This window comes from Ornithorhynchus anatinus, chromosome 1 (genome assembly GCF_004115215.2).
Source record: "Ornithorhynchus anatinus isolate Pmale09 chromosome 1, mOrnAna1.pri.v4, whole genome shotgun sequence".
NCBI lineage: Eukaryota > Metazoa > Chordata > Mammalia > Monotremata > Ornithorhynchidae > Ornithorhynchus > Ornithorhynchus anatinus.
In genome coordinates this window covers 57653504-57669186 of record NC_041728.1, presented here as the reverse complement: position 1 = coordinate 57669186, position 15683 = coordinate 57653504, and the positions used below count along the sequence as shown (strand labels likewise).

The following is a 15683-nucleotide window of genomic DNA, read 5'->3' as shown; positions in this document are numbered from 1 at the left end:
CTATAGTAAAGCCAAATCTTCAAGGAACAAGGCCCATTTCTGTTGTGTGGTAGGTCTGTAGGTTGGTGTGCATGTAAGCTATTTACATGCATATTGGTTTCTTGCTTCAAGAGAAAGAATTGCCTAATTGATTATCCATAGAGGTTATTCTCAGTGTCCCTTGATGACTGGGATTTTGTTTTAAAGGTAATTTTGGCCTATATGCAAGGCACTGTTCTAAGTATTGTGGTAGATACATGCTTAAGAGGTTGGACACGGCCCATGACCATTTGGGGCTCACAATCTTAACCTCCATTTTACAGATAAGGTAATTGAGTCACAGAACACTTAATTGATTTGCCTAGAGTCACATAGAAGACTAATGGCAGAGCCGGCATTAGAACCTGGGTCCTCTCCCCAGTCTGTGCTCTTTCCACGAGGCCGTGCTCTTTCAACTATTTGCTAATAGCTCACCTTTAGCTCAACTATGCGATGAATCTGTTGGATGGTAGTATTATGGGAAATAAATACTTGAACATTATTATGAGGAAAACGGAGGGCAAGGTTTCTTGGAATAGGGGAGTCCTTGAAAAGCCTTTGAATGGGATCAATTAGGCCAGTTTAGTCTCTTTAGGAATAAAATACTCATTCAGCAAATTGCCTGGAGAGAGATTGAAAGAATTCAGCCCACAAAATTGAAAGGAAAAAGTCTGATTTTTAAGTCTTTCCAAAACAAACTTCTTGAATGTTTCTCCTGACTCAGGGAGGTAACTTCAGTCCTGAAACTGTGTGTGCTGAGACCAAATGAACTGAGAAATTTCCCAACATCCTCAATGAAAAGGCTGCTATCTTCATGTACTTGATAGACATGTGGTATACCTGGAAATGAATCAAGGCACATTTCCTAGGTCACAGGTGAAGGCATGATTGGGGTGGGGGAAAACCCCAGGGGAAACTTGATATAGGATTTTCAGCTCTTTCTGCAGCAGTTGTACAACCTGTCTTAGGCATCAGTCAATAAAAGGTATATACTGAGTGCAAACCATACATCAGTCAGTCAACAAAATTATTGTGACCAGCTTTAAGCAACTCCTATTACAACCCTGCTCCTACTCAATCCAGCACGCTCACTTTGCTCTTCTAACGCCAACCTATCTACCGTACCTTGATCTCGTCTATCTCGCTGACTACCTCTTGCCCACATCTTGCCTCTTGCCTGGAACTCCCTCACCCTTTATATCTGACAGACCATCACTCCCCACCTACAAAGCCTTACTGTAATCAGGTCTCCTCCAAATGGCCTTCCCCAACTAAGCCCTTATTTCCCCTAGTCCCTCTCACTTCTGTGTCACTTTCATGCTTGTATTTGTACCCTTTATTCACCCCACCCTTATTCGCACAGAATTTATATACATAGCAATAATTTGTTTGCCATCCCTTCTAGATTGTAGGCCCCTTATGGGCAGAAACTGTCTAACAAAGCCTTTATATTTACTCATCCAAGAGCTTCGTACAGTGATCTGCACGTAGTAAGCACTCAATAAATATGATTGATCAATCAGCTCTCCCCTTCTACCATACCTTTCTGATTTCATACTACAACCTAATTCTCATGCTTTGCTCATCTAGCATCAACTTATGAGAGTACCTTGATCTCGCCCATCCCACCACCAAACTCTTGCCCACTTCCTCAGCCCTGAAACCTCCTCTCCCTTCCTGACAGTCCACCACTCTCCTCACTTTGAAAACACTCCTAAAATCACATCTCCAAGAATCCTTCCTCTACTAAGTCCTCATTCCCCTACCCACCTCCCACTATGCACTTGACTGTGTACGCTGTAAGCACTTTGATACTCACCCCAGTCCCATAGTACTCTGTACACAGTTTTATACTCAACTTCCCCTATCTGTAATTTATTGCCATGCCTGTGGATAATGATAGTGGCATTTAAATGCTTACTATGTGCCATTCACTGTACTAAGCACTGGTGTTGATAAAATATCATTAGGTTCCCACATGGCACTCATAGTCCAAGGAGGAGGGAGCACAGGTATTGAATTCCCATTTGCAGATGAGGGAACTGAGGCACAGAGAAGTTAAGTGACTTCCCCAAGGTCTCACAGCAGAAAGTGGTGGAAGCAGGACTACAGTTCAGGTCCCCTGACTCCCAGGACCACAATTTTCCACTAGGCCACACTGTTTTCCCCCCAAAGTCAGTAAGCTCCTAGTTGACAGGGATCATCACTACTAACTCTGTCTACTGTCTTTTCCCTTAGCACTCAATAAATAGCATTGATGGATGTGCAGGACACTTTGTACAGTTGCTGCAGAAAAAACTGAACATCCAAACTGATTGGGATCAAAATTGGATTTCACTCTTTCTAGGATATGTGTGCTCCTAAGTTATCTGGATCCTCAAATTGCTTTCATCACACTGTTCTTTCAAGCACTCTTGGAAGTGCTATTGCTGGAGATAAAATTCTGGGCTGGATGAAACATCGATTTGACCTAGTTATGCCTTAACTCCTCATGTTCCCCCTTCATTTCCATGCAGATCCCTCTTTATTCTTTTTCTTGCCTATCTTTCCCTCACCAATAACTGCCTTCCCTTTTCCTCATAATTTCTCCTCCATTCTTCATTTGATTTTCCCTTTCCTCTGACTACACCTCCCTTTTCCTCCAAACACCCTGTTGCTACTATCTGACAAAAAATACTGTGCAGAATGAAACCTTTGGGTTGATCCAGAATGGCACTGTTGATGGTCTTCATTAACTGTTTAACCGAAAAAGGACACCCTAAAGGGGAATCTGCTTAGCAGTCTTCTGGGGGAGCAACATCTATGTGATGTGACTGTCACAGCCAATGGTTGCCTCGTTAAATGTTTGAATAGTGCACTAGCAAAAATACAATAGATTCCTGATCTAAAATAAGTTTAGTTACATTTTACCCCCCCAAAATAAAAAAATAAAATCCCATTTTCTTTCCAGAACTTCCAGCTTCACAGAAAATGCGAAGGAAGGAGAAAAAGGGGACTGAACATGGACTCCCGAGGAAAGAAACAAAAGATTGAAAACAACTACAGGGTAAGCAAAATAAGCAGTAGGGTGTGGGATTGAAGCTAGAAATTGTTCTCTTTTTTTTCTAGAATGGAATAGTCTTTCACAGGAAAGAGATTTTTTTTGGACACTCAGAGGAAAGATAGGAGAAATAGAAGAATGACTTTCTCACTCCTTAACCACCCACATCTTTCTTTCTTCCTCCCTCCCCACCCACTGCACCATCAAAGATTAGTCTCAGAAGCTAAATTTTGGGCCATTTTCATTTTTCATCTGATTTATGAAATGTGTCACTGTAAGGTTCTAATTGTTTCCAGAATGAACCAGGACATCGACGCGGTCCAGGTCCTGGAAATAAAAATGTAAATGCTTCTTGCGCTCTCCCTGCTTTATTTAGGTGGTATTTCTAGACCAGAGAAATTGCTCCAGCCAATTTCGCAAGGTCATAGTCATTGAAATTCTGAGTTTGTAGCCTAATTTTCCAGCTGAGGACTCCTAGAGTTGTCAAGACATAAAGACCTGAAAATGGGCACTCTTCAAGATGACCATCATGATATAATTAGTCTATTAAAATTGTCAAGATGTTACTTTTGGTTAGTTAAAAGATGTATCAAAATCATTCTATTGTTTAAAATGAGATCTTTACCCTTTTTTTGGAAAAAAAAGTTATTTCTTCAGCTCAGACTGATGTCAGGAGCTCATTGATATGGTGGGGCAATGTTGCCATGCAAAAACACCCTGGTTCCTTGGGGCAGCAGCAACGGTGACTCCCTTTGAGCAAAGCATGAAGATCAGGGTGTCAAGAGGGAGACTTAGAAACAGCCCGGTGTGGGATGAACCCATGGGCAAGCCAAACACCTATTCCCACAGCTCAAACAATGCAGTAGAAAGGATCAGTGTCACATTATTCTTTTCAGCCACACTCGTGAGCATAGATGGAATCTTTCCATCAGAAGTCAAATACAAAGGACAGCTTGTGCTCTCACCCTCTCCCTCGCCCTCACTCTCACTCCCCCTGGCTATCTCTCCCTCCCTCTGTCTCTCCTTCCCTTTCTATATATCTTCCTCTCCCGTCTCTTCCTGTCTCTCCATCTCTGTGTCTTTCTCTGTGTTTCTCTGTCTCTCCCTCTCTGTATGTCTCTCCCCCTCTGTGTGTGTGTGTGTCTCTCTCTCTGCCTCACCCTCTGTCTCTGTTTCTCCCCTCTTCTCTTCCTCCGTCCCCCTAGATGGATCTATCTCTATGTAAATAAGTGTATATAGATTTAGATCTATATATGGGAAGTAATCCAGCATACAGTTGGGGACAGGGGATTGTTTCCTTGGGAGATCCATTCTATGGGATTCATTCTGAGTGGGTTATTGCAGCACAGAAACACCCCAGACCAAAACTCTCAGAGGAAATATAGGAAGGGGAGAGGATACCTTGCTGGTTTGGGATAATTCCAAATTGACATGAAATCTGAAGTTTGTCGCATAGTCAGATTGTCATGTATCTGGGTCTGAACATTTGTTGAATCCTGTGTTCCATGCCCTTTGACTTGTGAATAGTTTGATGTTGGGAATTTACTCGATGAACTCCTGCTGAATTTCCAAGTGACATCTTCTGAGATTTTAAGTGGTTTTCAGTGAACATGCTTTCTCTGACTTCATAATGGCAAAGAACTTATGGTCTTAAGGATGAGCGAGATGGGATGCTATAAGCTAAGTGCCTTGGGCTAGTTTAAAAGATTGAAAAAAAGAAGAGGAGGACTTCAGGGAGATGAGCTGGATTTCTCATTCATGAGGAGGGAAGTCCTGATTTCTGAGGTTATGATGAAAGAGACAGAGAAATTGAGGCATATGGGAAGGTTTTGAACCCTCACTTCGTTTCTCCCTCCTACTTAGGCTATGAGCCTATATGAGACCTGATGTATTTACTCAGCACTAAATACAGAGTCCTTGGCATATAGTACGCACTTAACACGACAATGAATTATTTTCCTTACCAGAAATGCGACAAGGAATGGTGCAAGATCGCTCCCCTGTCAAAGGGAAAATTCATGAAGAAATTCCCCTGAAATCTGCTCAGGGAAAGAGACCCCAGTGATAACTATGTTCCAGGTTCATTCTTTGGAGAGTGAACTGTGTCCCGGGTGTGTTCTTTGGAGTGTCTAGAACCATTTCTGGAATTCAACTGATTTTTTCCCCCCCTATTGCACTAGGGAAAAGAAAACCAAAAATGATGTTTATTAAAAACTCTCCACTTTATAATTGTCTGAGTTGCTTTGTCTCCCCTGTACTCTAAGTTCCATAAAGGGCAAGGTTGGGGCCTTTTGGAGTAAGTAGTTAGGACACACCTCCTGGGTTTAATAATAATGTTGGTATTTAAGCACTTACTATGTGCAGAGCACTGTTCTAAGTGCTGGGGTAGATACAGGGTAATCAGGTTGTCTCACATGAGGCTCACAGCCAAGAGGACTTACCTCACTGTCCCCAGATAGTGTCAAGAGGGGTTGGGGAGGAGGCAAAAGGACTTGACTCTTACACTGATGGGAGTGAAGAGGAAGGTTGTCTCTAGAATTTTGGTGACAAAGAGCTTCATAACCACATGGGACCCAATGTCTGCCCACCTGCTATTATTGTGGATTTAGCACTGGACTGCATTCCAGGAAAAAAAAAGTAGAATGAATGACCAGACAACTGGTTTTAAAAACCTGCCCTGGGGTACAGTGATATTCTGTGTGTGGTCTGAAGGACAGTCAGGGAACTCAAGAACTTCAAAGTAAAACATAGTCTGCCTCACTTAAAATAAGCAGTAGTGAAGAGCTTGTAAAAGGGGGTGGGGGAAAAAGGTTTCCCTGTCTTTCTATTCATCTGAGTAATATGAAGAGGGTTTTGAATTTGGGATCCTTGGGTATTTCAAGTGATCCAGAATTGATAGTCCAATAGTCATGTTAGCCTCTCTTGCAATTGCAAGAGATCCTATCTTTTCACTTTCATGTCTCTATCCATCAGAATCAAGGATCCCAAATAATCACACTTTGCTCTCCCACTCAGTCATGATCATGATTTCAGAATTTGTTTGACAAGATAGGAAAGGTTGGTTTAACCTTGGGGAGGCAACTTCAGACATTTAGTTTTTTTACACACGAACCAGAAATACATATACACAAAGCTTCATTTTGTGCCTATCACACACCTCCACCCATGCACCCTTATCCCCCCTCAAAAAACCAAACGTATATTAGTGCAATTCTCTCCCACCAAAATGCCAACTTCTCTGTCAAAAGTCTCAAAAGTTCTCACCTTAGTATCTGGGGACAATTTTGATTTGGCCAAACCATAGCAACTCTTAGTGTGTCTGTGTCCTCTATATTAATGCACATGAATAAAAGATGTTCCTGAAGGCTAATGTAGACCATAGGCTTTTGAGATCAAATAGTTTTCTACTCCAGGTAAAACGTGGCAATGAGAGATAGTGTTGACAATATGCTGTATTTTTGTTTGGCTGAACAAATATGGTCGTAGCAATCATTTTCATATTTTTTTTGAAAGAATAACAGATTCAAGAAAAATCAAAATGTGGGGATTTTCCAGAAAACCTTCAGGAAACAGATTTCTCCCCTCTTCCTCATGTATATTAAAGTGCCCAGAATGTGCTGACTTGCATAATGCAATAAAAGTGATTACTGGAAAGCAACAGGGGTGATTAAATATCCCATAGTGTTCGGAGTTACCTGCAAATAAATATTCTATCTCTGAAACCCAGTAGAGGTGAGGAGCAAGAAATGGAGATATTTTGGGGGTGTTTGTGGTTCCTGACCAACCTCCCTTTTTCATTTTACCTATGGAAATGAGCCATAAATTTGTGGTTTGCTGAACCTTGCCTTATGCTTTCGTTTGGGGTTTTTTTGATACAACTTGGGAAATGGTATTCATTTTCTGTTACAATATTAAAAAATTCATCGTTAAAAGAGGAGGCCCTGACCATTATTCATGCATGTATTTTGACAGAAGAAGTTTTAAACTCTCTTGGGGTGGGAGGAAGAAACAAACAAACAAACAAAAAAGGTTGTTCTTCAGAATTGATGTTGTTAAATATTCAGGAGCTGAGGGGAGTATTGCTGAATGAACTAAAAAAATGTTTGTCGGCACCAGAGAGACTAATATGTCAGCCAGTGAGTTGGTTTAGCCACTTCTTTTTTTTTAAAGTGTGAAGTAATGATTTTGAGCAGGGGAAAAGCGTCAATTAGTAATCTCCAAGATCCCCTGAGGTATATAAAACATGGAAACTATAATTTGCTGTGGGCAAATCGAACATGAAGCCTAGTTCGGGAATGTGTTAATGATAGCATAAAACTTTAACAAATGTGAGAGCTGTGGAGGGCTTAGCATGTTTACCAAATACTTTATATTTAAGTTTGGTAGAATGTGTACTGACTATGTGTTACAAACAGGCAGCTTGGCCTAGTGGATACAGCACGTGCCTGGGAGACAGAAGGACCTGAGCTTTAATCCCGACTCCACCACCTTCTTGCTGTGTGACCTTGGGCAAGTTACTTCATTTCTCTGTGCCTGTTACCTCAGATGTAAAATAATAATCACAATTGTGGTATTAAAGTGCTTACCATGTGCCAGGCACTCTACTAAGCGCTGGGGTCACTGTCCCTGACCCAAATGGGGCTCACAGTCTCATTCCCCATTATGACAGATGAGGTAGCTAATAATCATAATGTTGGTATTTAAGTGCTTACTATGTGCAGAGCACTGTTCTAAGTGCTGGGGTAGATACAGGGTAATCAGGTTGTGTCACGTGAGGCTCATAGTTTTTAATCCCCATTTTACAGATGAGGGAACTGAGGCACAGAGTAGTTAAGTGACTTGCTCACAGTCACACAGCAGACAAGTGGCAGAGCTGGGATTTGAACCCATGACCTCTGACTCCCAAGCTCGTGCTCTTCCCAGTGAGCCACGCTGGGAGAAGTGCAGTGACTTGCCCAAGATGTCACAGCAGTCAAGCGGCAAATCTGAGATTAGAACCCATGATCTTCTGACTCCCAGGCCAATGCTCCATCAACTATGGATACTGCTTCTCTAAAATGTGACATATATTCATACATATGTATATATGATATATATGTGTGTGTGTATATGTATGTATGAATATATATACATACACATATATATACACACACATGTTCTTGTTGTTCAAACCTGCATCCTCTGTGGGCCCCTTCATGTACGCTATCCTTCTGTCTATGTTTAGCTTAATCCTCCACCTCTGACTTATGTCTGAGCAGTCTGTCTACTTGTCGTTTGGCCCTTCTCAACTAAAAACCGTTTCTTAATGGCTATGATGACCCTCAGGCAAAAAAGAGTGTAATGTCATTTTCCCTGCTCTGGGGCAGGTGTTGACTTCGTCTATTTTCTTTTAAGAATTAATCAAGTTTGTCAAGACTTAGCCAATTAAATTCCGAAATCTGGACCTCCTTTGTCCTTCCCCTAAAAAATATAGTGGGGGGATGAGGCAGCTCGTGTAGGAAGATGAGCTGAAAGATTAGGCCTCTTCAGTCTGGGAGGACTGAAGGCAAAAGGGGATATGATTGAAGTTCACATAATCACAAAGGGGGTGGACAGGGCAAACACGGAATAACTTCAAGGTGGTAGGTTCAAAACAAACAAAAGGACATGCTCTTTCACCCAGTGGGAGGGAAGCATATGGAATGCTTTACCGGAGGAAGTTATGCAGTCAGAAAAGATCAGTAGATTCAAGAAGGTTTGCAGTTGTTGTTCAGAGACAGTCCATTTTTTGTCTCTTCACTATTTCCTTCCAGGCCATTTTACTGAATCTTCACTAATATTGACTTGGCACTCCATACCCAACATCTTTAACCTCTGTGGAAAAAAACCCCAAAAAACAAAGAACACACACATACACAAAAAACTGACCGTTTTGTAATCCACTTCATTTTCTCCAAATCCTGCTCCGACTTGCAGGGGTTAGAACAGCTGTTTGGCAACGTTCAAGAACGTCCCACTACTGTTTTTCAATTTAATTTAGAGAGGAAAATGAAATTATCCAAATTATAATTTATCCAGGACATATGGCTGAAAAGTTCTGCACAAGGAGTCAGGGGGAGGTGGCAGAGAGGCCTTTATTTGCTACCAATGTCCAGTATATGATTTGACATCTTTGGGGAAAATCTTCCTAAATTGTACTTTACTACCTGGCTGCCTCTCAGGCTGGGGGATTGAATGACAGGGAGTGGATCTGATTTAATGGCCTCATTCCTTGTACCACCGGAGGGGATTCACCTGGAATTTTGCTATCTAAATACTCTCCAGGTCTGGTGAGTTTGAATGTGAACTCCACCCAAAGTGATGGAACTCCAGGGCCCCAAAATGACCCTAAGCTATTTTAAAACCTGACTGGGAATATTTCAAGACTGACAAGAATCTTGCCAACTTTAGAAAGCTTCTGCAGAGACAGAATTTATGGTGCCCACCCCTGAAACTTGCACCTAGTTGATGGAAACAGCAAAGACTGAAGCCACAATTCCTGCAGTGCCATCAACGAAGCATCTGTAAGTGGTAATTCCTCAGAGACCCGGGAAGATACCACAAAAACTCCCTCAAGATGTTCCAGGATTGTGCAAACCCCACTGTGGAGAACTAATGTTTTTCAGTTAATGGTACTGTGTAATTTAAACCTAATGAGCGGGAGACATGTGAATCCACAAAAAAAAAATCTGAGATTGTCATACCCAGAATTTTCCATAGTCTTCTCAAACTTGAGTGCTTTTTTTCTAAAAAGGAGATTTCTAACAAGTGCAGAGAGAGTCTTCAGAAGGTAAAACAATTTGTATTGAAGTCTTACTGAGTTTTGATATTGTGAATTGAAAAATAAATTACCCCAATAGAGACATGAATCTCTCAATCTCTCTCTCTCTCTCTCATCATTTTAATGGGATGCTAACTTTTAAATTCTGGCTATTGTAACCGTGAAAATTCTAACACCATTAAGCAATTTGCCCAAAACATAAACACCCAGTTTAAAAATCATTTTAATTCAATTAGCAAAGTATCTGCTGTTTTACAGCTTCTTTCCAGCCAAACCAAAGGGCTTCTATTGTAAAAAGCATTTCTGAGACAGAGAAAGTTATATAGCTTGCTATTCGTATAGTTTTTTTTTTTGTTGAAACTTTCTCGTGGTCCTGGGCTCGCACACTAAAACAATAGATGTTTTTAACTCAAAAGCATTTTTTTCCCTCACCTCAAGTTATTTAAATGTCTAGAAAAGAGATCAATTTTAAGCCATTTCTCTATGACAACCAGTCACACCCTCAGGCAAACCTCGATCTGAAGGTTGTGGGAACAGGTTTGTTTAGAGAGGAATTTAATCCCCAGTTCTTGTCTTCACTGACCTGATCTGAGGGCTGTCATATGGTCCTGGTTGAGATGGTTTTCCCATTGCAATACTGATCCTACTTTGTCCAAGATTATGGATTCAGGTTGGAGCTGCCAATTTTAGGGGACACTGATTTTTTCCATAATATAAATCAATAGAAAATCCCATATAAATACTACAAAAGCATAGAACACCACCATTTCTAAATAGATACAAATGGGTTTCCAGAGTCCTTTACAATTACGAGTTAAGCCATTCTACACCTAAGGCATCAGTTAGTAACACCAACCTCCTATCTCAGTAAAGGAAATGGAGTAGTTTAGTAGCTACTTAACAAGCGTAGAAAAATAAACACTAGGGAAACTGACATCTTTCTCCTTATTCTCCAATCTTTTCTTCTTCCTTCCTCCTCCTCTTCTCCCTTTGTGGGCATCCATTTTGGGTTTGGCCCCATAGACCCTGAAAAAAAGGCACCTTTCCTGACTTTTAAGAAGATGAAGGCCGACTTAATGAAAAAAATCAAAAGTTCTTAATGTTGAATGGCTAACAAACAGCTCAAATTCTCCAATTTCTGCATTATCTGGCTGAACAGCCTTCTAAGGCAGATCCTTTTTTGACTTCCCTTTCAGGGAGAGAAGATTGCCTTTTGGGAGCTTAAGTGAGTTGGGTGGAATCTGAGGGAGCTCTTGATTTATTTTTTTTGTTTTCCTTTTCCGAACCGGTGGACTTGTTCTTAAAAGATTTCCCTGCTAATTATAAGCCTAAAATCCCTTTGAAAGGAGAATCTCAATTGAAAGTGAGAGCTCTGTTTAAAGAAAAAGAAAAAAAAAAAGATTGTTGGCAGATCGTTAATAGGACTGCAGCAGTACTACACACAAGCCAGATCAAAACCAGAGTACCCACTTGATCAAGGAAAACAATGGGAGTAACTGTTTAAGATCATCTTACCGCAGACTGGGTTTAAAGGGAATATTACAAACTACTTGGTAAAGAGAAATTAACTGTGCTCTGACTATTCTGCAGGCTTGCAGTCAAGATCCCTCAAGATTTCCAACAGGGAGCGATGTGGAGCAGCTCATTTGGCAACTTCCCCCAAAGATCAATTTCATCCACCTGCTGATTGCTTTTGGGGTCAAAGGTGGGGGTCTTTTGAGCTCCTCACATATGGCTGTACAATGCTTCCCAGCTGTTTACAAAAGGCCCCAATCCAGGTTTCGGGAAAAGATTCATTAGCGTTACCAATTCATCTTGGAATTGTGGTCTAGCAGGGAAGGTGTGGGCACCAGGGACAGGTGGCTTGGTTCTGTTTCCAGGTGATCTTTTCCCTTGCTGGATGAATTTTAGCAGATCAGTTAGGAATTCTGGGCCCATGGATCTCTATTAAAAAAAAATAGTTTGCTCTATGTTGTTGCTGGATTCTTTGAGGGCTAAGAGCCCGGGATTCGGAGTCAGGTCATGGGTTCGACCCCCGGCTCTGCCACTTGTCAGCTGTGTGACTGTGGGCAAGTCACTTCACTTCTCTGTGCCTCAGTTACCTCATCTGTAAAATGGTGATTAACTGTGAGCCTCATGTGGGACAACGTGATTACCCTGTATCTCCCCCAGAGCTTAGAACAGTGCTCGGCACATAGTAAGCGCTTAACAAATACCAACATTATTATGTGGTTAAACACATTTTGAACCACTCCAAACCAATGTGAGCCTGTAGAGGTTATAGCTATACAGAGTGTCCACCAATCTCCCCCCCACCCCACCCCGAAACTTAACCCTGAGGTTTCCCCATGCAGGTCTCCTCTGCTACACAGCAGTAGGGTGGTATTTACATACTCTTACCCTTGCTCCCATTACTGATAAACAATTTGTCTTTGCCTGTCTTTCCCATCATGTTGTAAACTCCTTGACGATGGCAATGCTACTTCTATAGCTTTTATCTCCCTCAAGTGCTTAGTATAGCAGTGTGCAGATAGTAGGAACTCAATAAATAATTATAGCAAAATTATTTGCTAAGCAATTACTATTAGCCAAGCACTGGGGTAGATATAATACAATCAGATTAAACAAAGTCCCTGTCCCATATCGGGCTAACAGTCTGGGGTCGGGGAGAAGTTCACAGGTATTTAATCCCAATTTTGTATATGAGAAAGCTGAAGCCCGGAAAAGTAGGACTATCCCAGGGTCACTACAACAGGCAAGTTCCTGAGCAAAGTTAGAACCCACCTCTCCTAACTCCCAGTTGTGTGCTTTTTCCACTAGGCTGCATGGCTTCTTCACTACTGATCGATCACATTGACTACCCATAACTATACTTTCTCTAGCCCTATCATGTCTTTAAAACACAGTAGTATGAGATAGCATGTATGCAAAATTCTGGCTTGCCCTTTATGCTACCACATTAATCCAACCATTTATCCTATCCCACCTTGATTACTGTATCAGCCTCCTGGCTGACCTCCCTGCCTCCTGTCTCTCCCCATTGTAGTCCATACTTCACTTGGCTGTCTGGATCATTTTTGGAGAAACAGTTCAGTCTATATTTTCTCACTCAACAACGGCCAGTTGTTACCTGTCTACCTCTGCACCAAACAGAAATTCCTTACCAGAGGCTTTAAAACACTCAATCATCTTTCCTCCTCCTACCTCTCCTCCCTGATTTCCTACCACAAACCAGTCTGCCCACTTTGCTCCTCTAATGCCAACCTCCTCTCTGTAACTCAGTCTCATCTATCTTGCTGCCAGTCCCTCACCCATGTCCTGCCTCTGGCTTGGAATTTCCTCCCTCTCCTTATCCAACAGACGGTCACTCTCCCCACCTTCAAAACCTTAAAAGCACAACTCCTCTGAGGAGCCTTCCCCAACTAAACCCTCATTTCTTTTTCTATTATTCCCTTCTGCTTCACATTGCCCTTACATAGGACTCGCACCCTTTATTCATTCCTCTCCCAACCTCACAGCACTTATGTATATATCTTTAAACTATATATTATAAATTGTTCATATTAATGAACTCTGCCACTTGTCAGCTGTGTGACTGTGGGCAAGTCACTTCACTTCTCTGGGCCTCAGTTACCTCATCTGGAAAATGGGGATGAAGACTGTGAGCCCCACGAGGGACAACCTGATGACCCTGTATCTTCCCCAGCGCTTAGAACAGTGCTCTGCACATAGTAAGCGCTTAACAAATACCAACGTTATTAACATTAATGTCTGTCTCTTCCTCTAGACTAAGCTTGTTATGAGTAGGGAACATGTCTGCTAATTATGTTGTACTCTCCCAAGTGCTTAGTACAGTGATCTGCACACAAGTAAGTGCTCGATTAATGCCACTGATTTAACAATCACTTGTTTTTGAGGCCTTCTATAGAGAGCACATTATATTGAATGTTTTGAAGGGTACAGTAGCAGTATCAGATGTTATCTTCCCTTAAGGAGCTTACAACTTAATAGCGGAGATGGACACAGAATAATTTACAGATAGTAGAGAAGAGAGATTTGAGAGGGGAATTGGTGAATAAATAAGTACTCCCACTTGGTTCTGCATTGCCCTGATCGGCCCTCTTTATTCATCCTCCTCCCAGCCTCACAGCACCATATACGTCTCCATAATTTATTTATTTACATTAATGTCTGTCTCTCCCTCTAGACTGTAAGTGCAGTGTGGGCAGGGAATGTGCCTGTTACTGTTATACTGTACTATCTCAAGCACTTAGTACACTGTTCTGCACACAGTCAGCATTCAATAAATATGATTGATATCCATAATGTATTTATATTAATGTCTGCTCCCCCTCTAGACTGTAAGCTCATTGGAAAGGAAGCCCCAAGAACTTTGTACAGTGCTCTGCAAATTGTAAGCACTCAGATACAATTGATTGACTGACGGGGCCCATCACAGAATTGCAGTTTACCAACTCTCCATACAATTCAGTGACGTTTTCCTTCAAAACAGAAGGAAAGGCCTCTTCACCCAAAGAGAGTTAGCTTATGCAATTTTTTACCACAGTAAAGTATGCGGGCCAAAAATATAAACATACTCGAGAGGGGCTGGGATAAACACATTAAGCCATCCAATAATGAGGTAGTAAATGAAAGGGTGGGGTTACAAGGAAGTATACTGGTAATGATAAGGATGAATGTCACTGAGGGCAATCTTTGAAACTCCGAGTATTCTTTAGTGCAGTGTGTCAGACCTAGAAACCTGGGTTGGATGGAACATTGACTAGATAATAGCGTTTGGACCAGCAGTTCTTTTCACGCTTAATTCTAAATTGGGATCTCATTAATCTTGTCATTAAAATGTTTTAAAACCTGGAAGAACCTAATGATTAAAAACTGTGCTAGAAGCAGTGTGGCCTAGTGGAAAGAGCATGGGCCTGGGCGTTAGAGGACCTGGGTTCTAACCCCAGTTCTACAACTTGTCTGCTGTGTGACCCTTGGCAAATCACTTAACTTCTCTGTGACTCAGTTCCCTCATTTGCTAAATGGAGATTTGATACTTGTTCTCCCTCCTACTCAGTCTGTAAGCCCCAAGTGGGACCTGATTATCAGGCATCTATTCCAGTGTTTAGCTTAGCACATAGGTGCTTAACAAATACCATAGTTATTACTATTATTAGAAATTCCCCTTGGGTTGGTCTTCATTAAACTAAATTGAGTCAGGTTAATGGATCAAGTGAGTTGAGCACTTGTGTGCAAAACACTATGCTAAGCATTGAGGAGACTAAAGAGAATGTGGTCCCCCAAGAGAGGAATTACCAGTTACAGCAAAATGCTCATTTAGAGAAACTTTTACAATGTCCCCAGTTTTCTCAGCTACATGAATTATCTCACTTATTCCTAAGGTGGGATGCTTTGTAAATGATACATTGCATTTCATAAGTAAATACAGGGAAAGCGCATGAAGTCACATCAGGGACAACTGTAAAAATATGAATGATTTACAATAAGATTATCAACAATTGAGTACCTACTGTGTGCACAGCACTATACTAAGCACTTGGGTGAGTACAATATAACAGATACATTCCCTTCCCAAAGTGAACTGACAGTCTAGAGGGGGAGACAGACATTAATATAATTAAATAAATTGTGGATGGGTTCATAAGTACTGTGGGGCTGGGAGTGGTGATGAATAAAGGAAGCAAGGTGGGGCAACACAGAAGGGAATGTAAGAAAAAGAAAAGAGGACTCAGCGAAGGTCTCTTGGGGGAGGTGTGTCTTCAATAGGGCTTTGAAGGGTGTGAGAGTAATTGTCTATTGTAC

The 15683-nt window shown here is 41.5% G+C and overlaps 1 long non-coding RNA gene across 2 annotated transcripts in view; it reads left to right on the top strand.

Moving 5' to 3' along the window:
- Positions 1-5287, top strand: part of LOC103170603 — a 45278-nt gene extending 39991 nt beyond the window's left edge. For both annotated transcript variants that reach the window (XR_003764153.2, XR_486288.4), the window contains exons 2-3: positions 2969-3064; positions 5026-5287. This is a non-coding gene — a long non-coding RNA (uncharacterized LOC103170603). The remainder of the gene's footprint in view (positions 1-2968; positions 3065-5025) is intronic.
- Positions 5288-15683: the final 10396 nt, after the last annotated feature.